We start from the raw sequence: 10,205 nt of genomic DNA, 5'->3' as shown, positions 1-10,205 counted from the left end.
TCACCAAACCACTCAGTACAAGTACACCACCCAACATCACCAAACCACTCATCACAAGTACACCACCCAACATCACCAAACCACTCAGCACAAGTACACCACCCAACATCACCAAACCACTCAGCACAAGTACACCACCCAACATCACCAAACCACTCAGCACAAGTACACCACCCAACATCACCAAACCACTCAGCACAAGTACACCACCCAACATCACCAAACCACTCAGTACAAGTACACCACCCAACATCACCAAACCACTCAGCACAAGTACACCACCCAACATCACCAAACCACTCAGCACAAGTACACCACCCAACATCACCAAACCACTCAGCACAAGTACACCACCCAACATCACCAAACCACTCAGCACAAGTACACCACCCAACATCACCAAACCACTCAGCACAAGTACACCACCCAACATCACCAAACCACTCAGTAGACCCCTTGCCCAGGAAATGCTCTGTCGAGAGTCTGGTAATGTATACATCGACTGATTGTTTAATTGTTTGATCCAGGTTGAGTAGTTTTCATGGTTGTGAGGGGAAAAAAATTTCAAACGAAGATTCCGATGATATAATTGTTGTCACTGTGATCATCATTTAATATTAAACATCGTCGCTCCATGCTCGTAGATAATAACTTCATGGAAAAGCAAATGTTACTCCAAACGCCCTGAAATCGATACGGATGAAGAAACGTTGTGACGTCACTTAGCTCGACCCCACCCACCTCGAGCCGATCTCACTCCGATTACATCACCCGATAAACTCGGATGGGGAGCATTTTAACGGTACATCAAACGTTACCGAGAACGTAACGTTTCATCGTGTGTGACGTGGTTGATAGATATGTGTACGAGGGCCGATAGGTGGACCCGAGCGGCCTGGGCAGCACCGAAGCACACCTTCCCCCCTCATTCCGCACGAGCACGTACTTGCTTTAGCTCGAGGTCAGAGGTCACGGTGTGGAATTCCACCCGTCGCCGAGTGCCTCCTCGCCCCCATTCTGGCGCGTGACCTCGCAGGAAACCCGGCGCGCCGGGTCATGGATCCGGGCGGCCCGATCAGGGAGTCGCTTTTCCACCCTCGGGCGGCTCTCGGTCCCTGCACACGTCGAACACTATCCCGCTGTCCTCCCTCAGGTGTCCCCCTGAAATTCTTCATCGACATCCAGCTCGTGTGGGGACCAACGGTGGGGCCTGTACAATATGAAACCGATTTACTAAGTGTGACACAAGACAGCCGGCTTAAAAATATCGGCCTCGATCATTATAATCTATCTTAATTTCAAAAGTTACAATTCACCTCCTGTATTTACAAATGAAACAACGTTACGCATTTGATGAAAGTTTTCAAAATGAACTTTTAATTTGCGGTTGATTTTTTCTGAAACGTGACGCACGGGCACATTGATCCGTTAACGCACAACCGTGCAAACCTGCAGGCTTTGGTGACGTCACGGAGAGCTGGATCAGAGTGCAGTTTGGTTAGTTTCTAAAGGACGGGCCTCATCCTCCGCGCATGCGCACTGCATGCTTTTGCACTTTTACGCAAACAAACCGTCAAACCGAATTCCCTCCCACCTCCGTGCTCCCTTCCCTAAATCCCTTACAAATGCTCGCAAGAGCAGCCATGGATGCGGATGGGGGTGGGGGAATAGGATAAGGACAGACGGAAAACAAGAAGAAAGAGGATGGTGAGGGTGCTTTACTGCTTTATCCTCCAACCGCCATCCGTTTCCCCCCCACCATCCTGCACTCCTTGCCAAGCCAGCACCTCGTTCAGTCACGTGACATCCTTGATTCATGACGCGCAATGACTGGCGGCCTCGAAACGGTTCGAACCCTGGGAGTATAATCTAAGATGACGATGGAGTTTGCATCGGGTCCCTCCCCTTCTCCTCTCCCCAGCCCCGTTTTAATCTCCTCCCTCTCTCCATTGCATTCCCCACTCTGCCCCCACCCATCTCCAGGACGCAATCACTGGTTCCTTCAACCCCCCCCCCCCCCATCCCCCCTTTCCCTACCCTCATTCTGCACTGAGAGCCTTTTAGTTTACCTTCATCTGTTCCTTTCTGTCATTGTCCTCCTTCCCTTTCCCCAGCTGCTGTTCACCATGGAGGGAGGATCCAGGTTCTGCCGCTGCGCACGTGCTCAATGCGTGCACAGAATCACCATGCACGGGTCACTGCATTCAGTCGGTGCTACCATGGGCGTACTCGCCCTGAATGCACCCCCAGCATTACATTAAGGCCGTGTTACCATGGTGATCCTTCATACCGCCAATGTGACGTCCGTAGGTTTCAGTCGGAACTCTCCAAACCTCACCAACGTGGCCAAGTACAGTTGAATTTTGACGTCATACTTCGAGGCAGCTATTGTCAGTACACAGTGTCCCATAACTTCAAAGGTCGTTTTGATGTGTCGTTTTCAAAGTGGGAAAAGCCGCGTACTTTAGTATAATGGATGACATAATTTGGAGTAAGTTATACGAGGGATATTGGCAGCCTTGGCAAAAAGGTAGGTGAGGTTTGTTTGCGAAACGCCGTGACGTCACAATCAGGTCGCATTTCTGTGCAGTTAATGGTGGGGACACACGAGTCCGCGTGGAGGGACAGGTTTAACCAAACCTGAGTCACCGCAACTACCTCCGGCGATATATAGTACAGATGAAATGTAGTGAGGTATTTACCGTTGATACCTTTGAAAAAAGATATAAATTCCACGAATCATTGAAGGGACGTTATTCATCCGTCATCAAGAGGAATATATACATATACAGTATATATGTACAGTATATGTACATATATGTATATACAGCATATGGATATATGTACAGTATATGTATACGCAGTATATGGATATGTATGTACAGTATATGTATATGTATATACAGTACATGGGTATATTTGTACAGTATATGTATATGCATATACAGTACATGTATATATGTACATACAGTATATGGATATATATATATATATATATATATATATATATATATATATATATATATATACATATACATATATATATATATATATATATATATATATATATATATATATATACAATTTATGGATATACATGTACAGTGTATGGATATATATACATATATACATATATATGTATATGTGTATATATATATATATATATATATATATATATATATATATATATATAATATATATATATATGTATATATATATATATATATATATATATATATATATATATATATATATATATATATATATATATATATATATATATATATATATATATATATATATATATATATATATATATACTGTATATATATATACACTATACAGTATATGGACATATATATGCATATACAGTATATGGATATATATATATATATATATACTGTATGTATGTATATATATATATATATGACTATATGTACATACAGTATATGGAGATAGATATATATATATATATATATATATATATATATATATATATATATATATATATATATATATATATATATATATATATATATATATACTGTATGTATGTATATATATATATATATACTGTATGTATGTATATATATATATATATATATATGTATGTATATATATATATATATATATATATATATATATATATATATATATATATATATATATATATATATATATATATATACATATATATATACATATATATATATTGTTACGGATCCGGGGGACGGCACTCCCGTTAGCAAAGGGGGTTTAATCCCCTTGTCTTGTTAAGCTGCCCGTCCGACCAGTCCTGGGGGTATGACGTCACGCCCGGTCAGCGCTGAATAGGGTAGTAGGCCAATCCTTCCTATGACCTAAGTACCAGCGCCTTCCGATACACGAGGAAATACTCCCGCCCGAGCCGCAGCGTAATAGATGGATTGCGCCGAGCGAACCGAGCTGCGACACGGGCTGTTAACAAAAGACTAAACCCGATTATAAGCGGTTCTGCCAAAATCGTGCCACAGATATTCAATAGGGAAAACACGAAGACGATCAGACGAGAATGAAAACCAAAGATTAAGGAGGAACAGGTATTTATTAATTATTTACAAAACCAAAGAACCAAAGGAGAAACGAAAGCAATATACAGAAGAAGAAGAAGAAGAATCAGAAGATACACAGGGCAATCCTTATACACTCTTACTTATACCCAGGGACAAGACAAACAGAACAAACTCACGTACACTAATGGGGTTTTCAGGCAGGAATGGCGGGAAGGATGAGAAGGGCAGACGGTCCAACGAACTGGTGGGCAGGGAGGTTCGGGAATCGCGGCACGCAGTTGGTGTCCCGCTTGAGCGTCATGCTCTGGTGCAGTGGCGAAAACCCGGTCGTCAGTGCTGGTTGGTATCGCGTCTCTCTCCAGCACTCCGTTCTCATGCATCTCCAACACCGTGGCTCTTGAAACTCCTCCCGCGTCTCTCGCACCTCCTCCCGCGTCTCTCTGGTGGGGGCCTCACGCCAAGGGTTTTATAACCACACCTTGGAACCCTCTCGAACCTACCAGACGTTTCTTGCCACGCCCTTGGAACCCTCTCAAACTCTATAGATGTTTCTTGCCACGCCGTATCAAGCCATGCCCACCGAGCCCTGGTTGGTCGTTAGGGGCTCTCTGGCTCCACCTTTGATGACGAGGTGGGGCCACGCCCTTCTTCTCTGATCCTGGCCTCGTGGGCAATGGAGTTTTGGCGGTGTAATACCAACGAAACAGCCCAACTGTCACTGGCACTTGGCAGAGGCGATTGGGGAAAATTGAAAAGGGGACCTATCTTATTTGATTGATGCAACGTAGAGTCAACTATTGGAAACACAGCCTTACCCGAAACACATACGAATGACATAACTATTGAGAGGTCCTATGGTGTCCTACGTGTTGTACATGGACTAACTAAGGTGCAATCTTTAATTAACAGCCAATTAAGGGGAAATGTGCACAGGGGTTATTTATAAGGGAATTTACTACTAAATTTACATGTGAAGGTTCTAAAAACCGCAACAATATATATATATATATATAGGTATATATATTGTTGCGGTTTTTAGAACCTTCACATGTAAATTTAGTAGTAAATTCCCTTACAAATAACCCCTGTGTACATTTCCCCTTAATTGGCTGTTAATTGAAATAATTGCACCTTAGTTAATCCACATTGCAACACGTAGCGAATCATAGGCCCTTTTCATAGTTATATCATTATTATGTGTTCCAGGTAAGGCTGTGTTTCCAATAGTTGACTCTACGTTGCATAAATCAAATGAGATAGTCCCTTTCAATATCCCCAATGGCCTCCTAAAAGTGCCAGTAAGTTGCATGGGGCTGTGTTTACTGGCTCCACATCACCCCAAACTCCATTACGCACGAGGCCAAGGAAGGGGGAGGAGCCGTCAGAGCACGGGCGTGGCCCCACCTCATCACGAAGAGGTGGAGTCAGCCAGCCTTACCAACCAACCAGGGCTCGGTGAGCATGGCTTGATAGGGCGTGGCAAGAAACATCTAGAGGGTTCGAGAGAGTTCCAAGGGCGTGGCAAGAAACGTCTGGTGAGTTCGAGAAAGTTCCACGGGCGTGGTTATAAAACCCTTCGCGTGAGGCCTCCACCAGAGAGACGCGGGAGGAGGTGAGAGAGACGCGGGAGGAGATTGAAGAGCCATGGTGAGAGGCAGATGAGAAAGGAGCACCGGAGAGAGACGCGATACCAACCAGCACTGACGACTGGGTTTTCGCCACTGCACCGGAGCGTGACGCTCACGTGGGCCACCAACGGCGTGCCGTGATTCCCGAACCTCCCTGCCCACCAGTTCTTTGGACCGTCTGCCCTTCTCATCCTTCCCGCCATTCCTGCCTGCAAAACCCCATTAGTGTACGTGAGTTTGTTCTGTTTGTCTTGTCCCTGGGTATACGTAAGCTTGTATAAGGATTTGCTCTGTGTCTCCTTCTCTTCTGTAAATTACTTTCGTTTCTGCTCTTTCTTTGGTTTGTTGTACATAATTAATAAATACCTGTTCCTCCTTATTCTTTGGTTTTCATTCTCGTCCGATCGTCTTCGTGTTTTCCCTATTGTGCATCTGTGGCACGATTTTGGCAGAACCGCTTATGAATCGGGTTAGTCCTTTGCTGACGGCTCGGATTCCGGATTGCTAAACCGCTCGGCAAACTCCATCTTGTCCGGGATTCGAGCGGTACTTGTCTCCCTGTTTTGCGGAGGGATTGATAAAGGTATTCGGGCTAATACCTGGACCAATAACCCTGATCAATCCCACCCTGCAAAAGAGCGTTACAAGTACCAGGACCGGTCGGACGGCCAGCTTAACAAGACAAGGGGATTAAACCCCCCTTGCTAACGGGAGTGCCGTCTCCCAGATCCGTAACAATTGGTGTCTGGGTGTGGGATTTGGACCCGAACCAAATTTTTAAGAACATCGAAAAATTTGGTCAAAATTTGGAGCGGCCGAAATTTTATTTAATACCCTAAATTAAAGTCGCGCCATGGATGATCAAGGCGGTCGGATGCCGGTGGGGGTAGAAGAAGAGGGTTTAGAGGCAACCCAGGACCCCAGGGAGGAATTGGAGGAGGAGAGCAATGAGAATGCGGCAGAGGGGATTTCAGGCGCACAAGATGGCGGCGCTTCGCACGAGGTTAGAGGCACACAAAATGGCGCCTCGCACGTGGCTGCGGCAGCTGCACCCGCTGCACCAATGGGGATGGTCGAAATGCAAGCCTTCATGGCCCAATTCATGGCGGAAATGAAACGGGAGAATGACGGTCTTAAAAAATTGAGTAATAAAATTGAAGGGATGGGAAACCAATTGGAGGGCATAATTGGCCAAGCCAAATAAATTAATGAGGGGTTGGCGAGGGGACAAGCCATGTATGAGGAGAAGGAATTGGAGAGGGAGGTTGACCGCGAGTTGGGCGAGCAGGTCCCAAGGGTACGCGACGAGGTAACGCGGGTCGAGGAGCGCGGATTGAGCGAGTTGGAGCAAAGCGCAGGTAACTGGACCGGGATAGAAATCGCGACCCGGGGAGTGGGGAAGCCGGCGACCGCTGAGGTGGAAGAGGGAATTTTATTAAAGCCAACGGTCGTCGAGGTGAATAAAGAAAAAGAAATAGTTGAAATTGGGCTTGTAGAGATGGCAGAATTAGAAGAGCACCAGCAGAAGGAAGTGATGGATAATGTACAAAGTCTGAATTCACATCCTGATGCCGTACTTGCTAATCCTTATAAAGATTTGCAGGTGCGCATGGAGAGGGGGATCCCAAAGGTGAGTAAGGTGGTATATGGTGCTAAGAGGTTTTGCAGGAGGATGTTTGGCGCAAAAATTCTTTTCGCGCGCTTGGGATCCCAGCATACCGCGGGCGTTTGTGGGAGGTCCGTTGGGCGCTGTGTGAGAGAAAATGGCGTGCGTGGAAGAAAAAAGTGTGCGTCGAAGAGTGAGTGTGTTACAGAGTGTGGAAGTGAGAATGAATGCGATACAGAGAGTGAGAGCGATACGGAGTGTACTTGCGAGGGTGAGAGTGACCCGGAGAGTGAGTTGGTGGTGGAGCGCGTGATTGGGTGTGCGACGACGGACTGCACATCCATGGGTAGGTGTGCGCTGGACGGGGGTGCGAGAGAGCGCACACCCGTGAGTGTTACGGAGTACGTAACGGGTGTGAGTGCACGCAAGGAGTGTGTGGAAGGAAGGTGTGCCGCAGAGAGGTGTGTAATGGAGTGTGCGAACAGCGGGTGTGTGATGACAGAGTGTGCAAATGGTGGAATGGGTGCGCGAGTAGAATGCTTGGGATGTACGAGCGGCGTTGGAGCGCCGGGTTTGGTGAGTGTGAAAGGGGTCGCGTATGCGTGTGAGCATGCGAGTAAGGCATCGACGTTAAACGGAGCAGCGGTTAGACCGACGTTTAGCCGATGCGAGCCTTCGGTCCGTGCCGGGCTTTGGGTATTGCGGGAGCCGACGGGGATCGTTGCAGCGTCGCTTCTCTTCGGAGCGTCGTGCACGATCCGGGCCGGGGCCCGCCCCTCACAGTCGAGTCCGGGCTTTGCCGGGCAAGGCGACCGGTCCGGTTCGAGGGAAGGTAGGAGGGACCGGAACGCCGCCCCCTTGTGGTGGCGGCGTTCCACCTGGGCAAGGTTGGCCCATCGCACTTGGGAGCGAGAGGCCCTGCGTAGGGATGGCGCTTTAAACCTCGGCCCAACCAAACCTCCTCCCCTGAACCAAATGCCGGACGGACTCAACCTGCAGGTGACTAAACCACCCGAATTCATTGCTCGGCTTTGCGAAGCCGAGCTTTGAAAATGTAACAACGTACCGAGAGGCTCAAGTTTAATGGACTGTGAAGATGATAGTGTTTCGATTCGAAATTGGCAATAGGGAATATGATTGGCAAATATGATTGGCAGAATTGATGGGAAAAAATGATTGACAGTAAAGATTGGCAAATTTTGATTGGCGAGAATTGGATGGGCAAAATTGGTAGTGAGAGATACCCGATGTAGAGGGATGGTAAATCCACCATCCCTCACATCCCCGGGCACATGAGCTATAGTTTATGGGGTTATGGCAGTGTAAGCTCGCCGAGGGAGGGTTTGGATAAATGATTAAGGACCTAGAGATGACCATAGGTAACTGTAGGGTTAAGTAGCGACATGTACCTGTAGTAGGGGACGTAGGTAGATTAGTTGGATGATAATGACAAGAAAGCGCAATAATATAAGGGGCGACTGGGAGGCGCGAGTTTTAGAAGGGCACCAGGTAGTTAGATGATGCCGTGTGTGTGAGAATCTTTGTGTTGAGCAAATGGGGCAATGCTCGTGAATGGTGCCGTGTGTGTGAAGGAGGTGATGGAGCAGCGTATGGTGAAAAGTGTGAGGTGATTGAGAGTTGTAGTGAATGAAGAAGCCTGGGAGGAAAGGAGGGTGCAAGAGCCACCAGGTGTGTATGAGCACAGGTGTGCAAGTGAACAGGTGTATGGGGAATGGTTGTGTGAAATAGTTAGTATGGAATGGAGTATGGAATGGATGGTGTGGAGTGAATAGTGTGGAAAACGTGGAGTGGAGTGATTGGTGCGAAGGGAGTGGATGGGGAAGATGGACCCCTATCACGAATACCTGGGGAGGGTAGTTTAAGAGTTAGGTAGAGGGTATAGGTAAATTGTGGTGGATATTGGCATCTGTGGTGCGTGTGGTAGAATGGTGTTTGGATGGGTGCATTAGTGACGTGGAAATGGCTGGGCGTGTGGCCTGTTAGTGTGTATGGTTAAATGGACACTCCGCCACTGTGAGGATGTCGGCCAGGTGAGGCCGCAGGTGGGCTCTGGGAGCCGGTAGAGTTGTGAATGGGGCCCGAGGATCCAGAGGACGGACCCGGGTAGCCCAGTGCCAGAGAGGGCACTGAGGGGGTAAGTGCCAGGGAGGGCCTTCCCCAGTTAGATAGGTTAGGGTAAAGGAGCAGGTAAGCTCGGAGGCAACTGCAGTGGCGGAGGTGTGCAGGTGAGTAGACCTGCTAGGGGAGACACACGACCCAGTCCTGAAATTGTGCAAAGGCACAGGGAGTTGAATCGGGGGAGTGAGACCCCAAATTGATGAGCACCACAGTTTGGTCAATGGGAGTTTGGTTTTTAGAACCGCATAGAGTAAGATGGCCAATGGTTTTGCAGGGAAAGACCCCGGGTAGTGTAAAGTGTGTTAATGTCATTTAGAGGATAGTTAGGATTGAAATCTCCTCGCACCATCTGCATCCACTCACCTGAGGTGACGACAGTGCTCCACGCCACACCATGGGTTGTTATCTTTTTGTGCGGATGTTTTTGGGAATGTGAGACGCATCATGACGTGGGTGAGACATTGTGCTTGGTATTCCATCTCTTCCTCCTTAAGAGGGATTGATGATGAATTGGATGATGGCAAATTTGGTTAGACATTGGGATTGTAACGAATTTGGAATTAGGGGAGATATGGGGAAGACAGGACGTAGTGACGAATTTGTAAATTGTTGTGTAAATACGGGGTAAGGGGCGAGGGTAGGGTAGGTGACAGGGGGGGGGGTGACGTATGTTAGGGACGAGCTTTCTCCGCTCGATCTCCAGGCGCACCTCACCTCTGGATTGCCTTTATTGATGTGTACCCTTGCGCCCTTGCCCTCGCTAACTCTGCTTTGTCTTCC

The 10,205-nt window shown here is 47.3% G+C and overlaps 1 long non-coding RNA gene across 1 annotated transcript; it reads right to left on the bottom strand.

Annotated features, from left to right (window-relative positions):
* Nucleotides 1-487: 487 nt before the first annotated feature.
* LOC137437362 (uncharacterized) lies at nt 488-1,880 on the bottom strand. Its single transcript, XR_010986483.2, has 2 exons — nt 1,450-1,880; nt 488-1,210 (listed from the first exon to the last, which is right to left on the bottom strand). It is a non-coding gene; the product is annotated as an uncharacterized LOC137437362 (long non-coding RNA).
* Between the last annotated feature and the right edge of the window lie 8,325 nt (nt 1,881-10,205).

This window comes from Myxine glutinosa, chromosome 12, assembly GCF_964187855.1.
Source record: "Myxine glutinosa chromosome 12, kmMyxGlut1.1, whole genome shotgun sequence".
Lineage (NCBI taxonomy): Eukaryota > Metazoa > Chordata > Myxini > Myxiniformes > Myxinidae > Myxine > Myxine glutinosa.
This window is presented reverse-complemented; position numbering and strand designations above follow the sequence as displayed.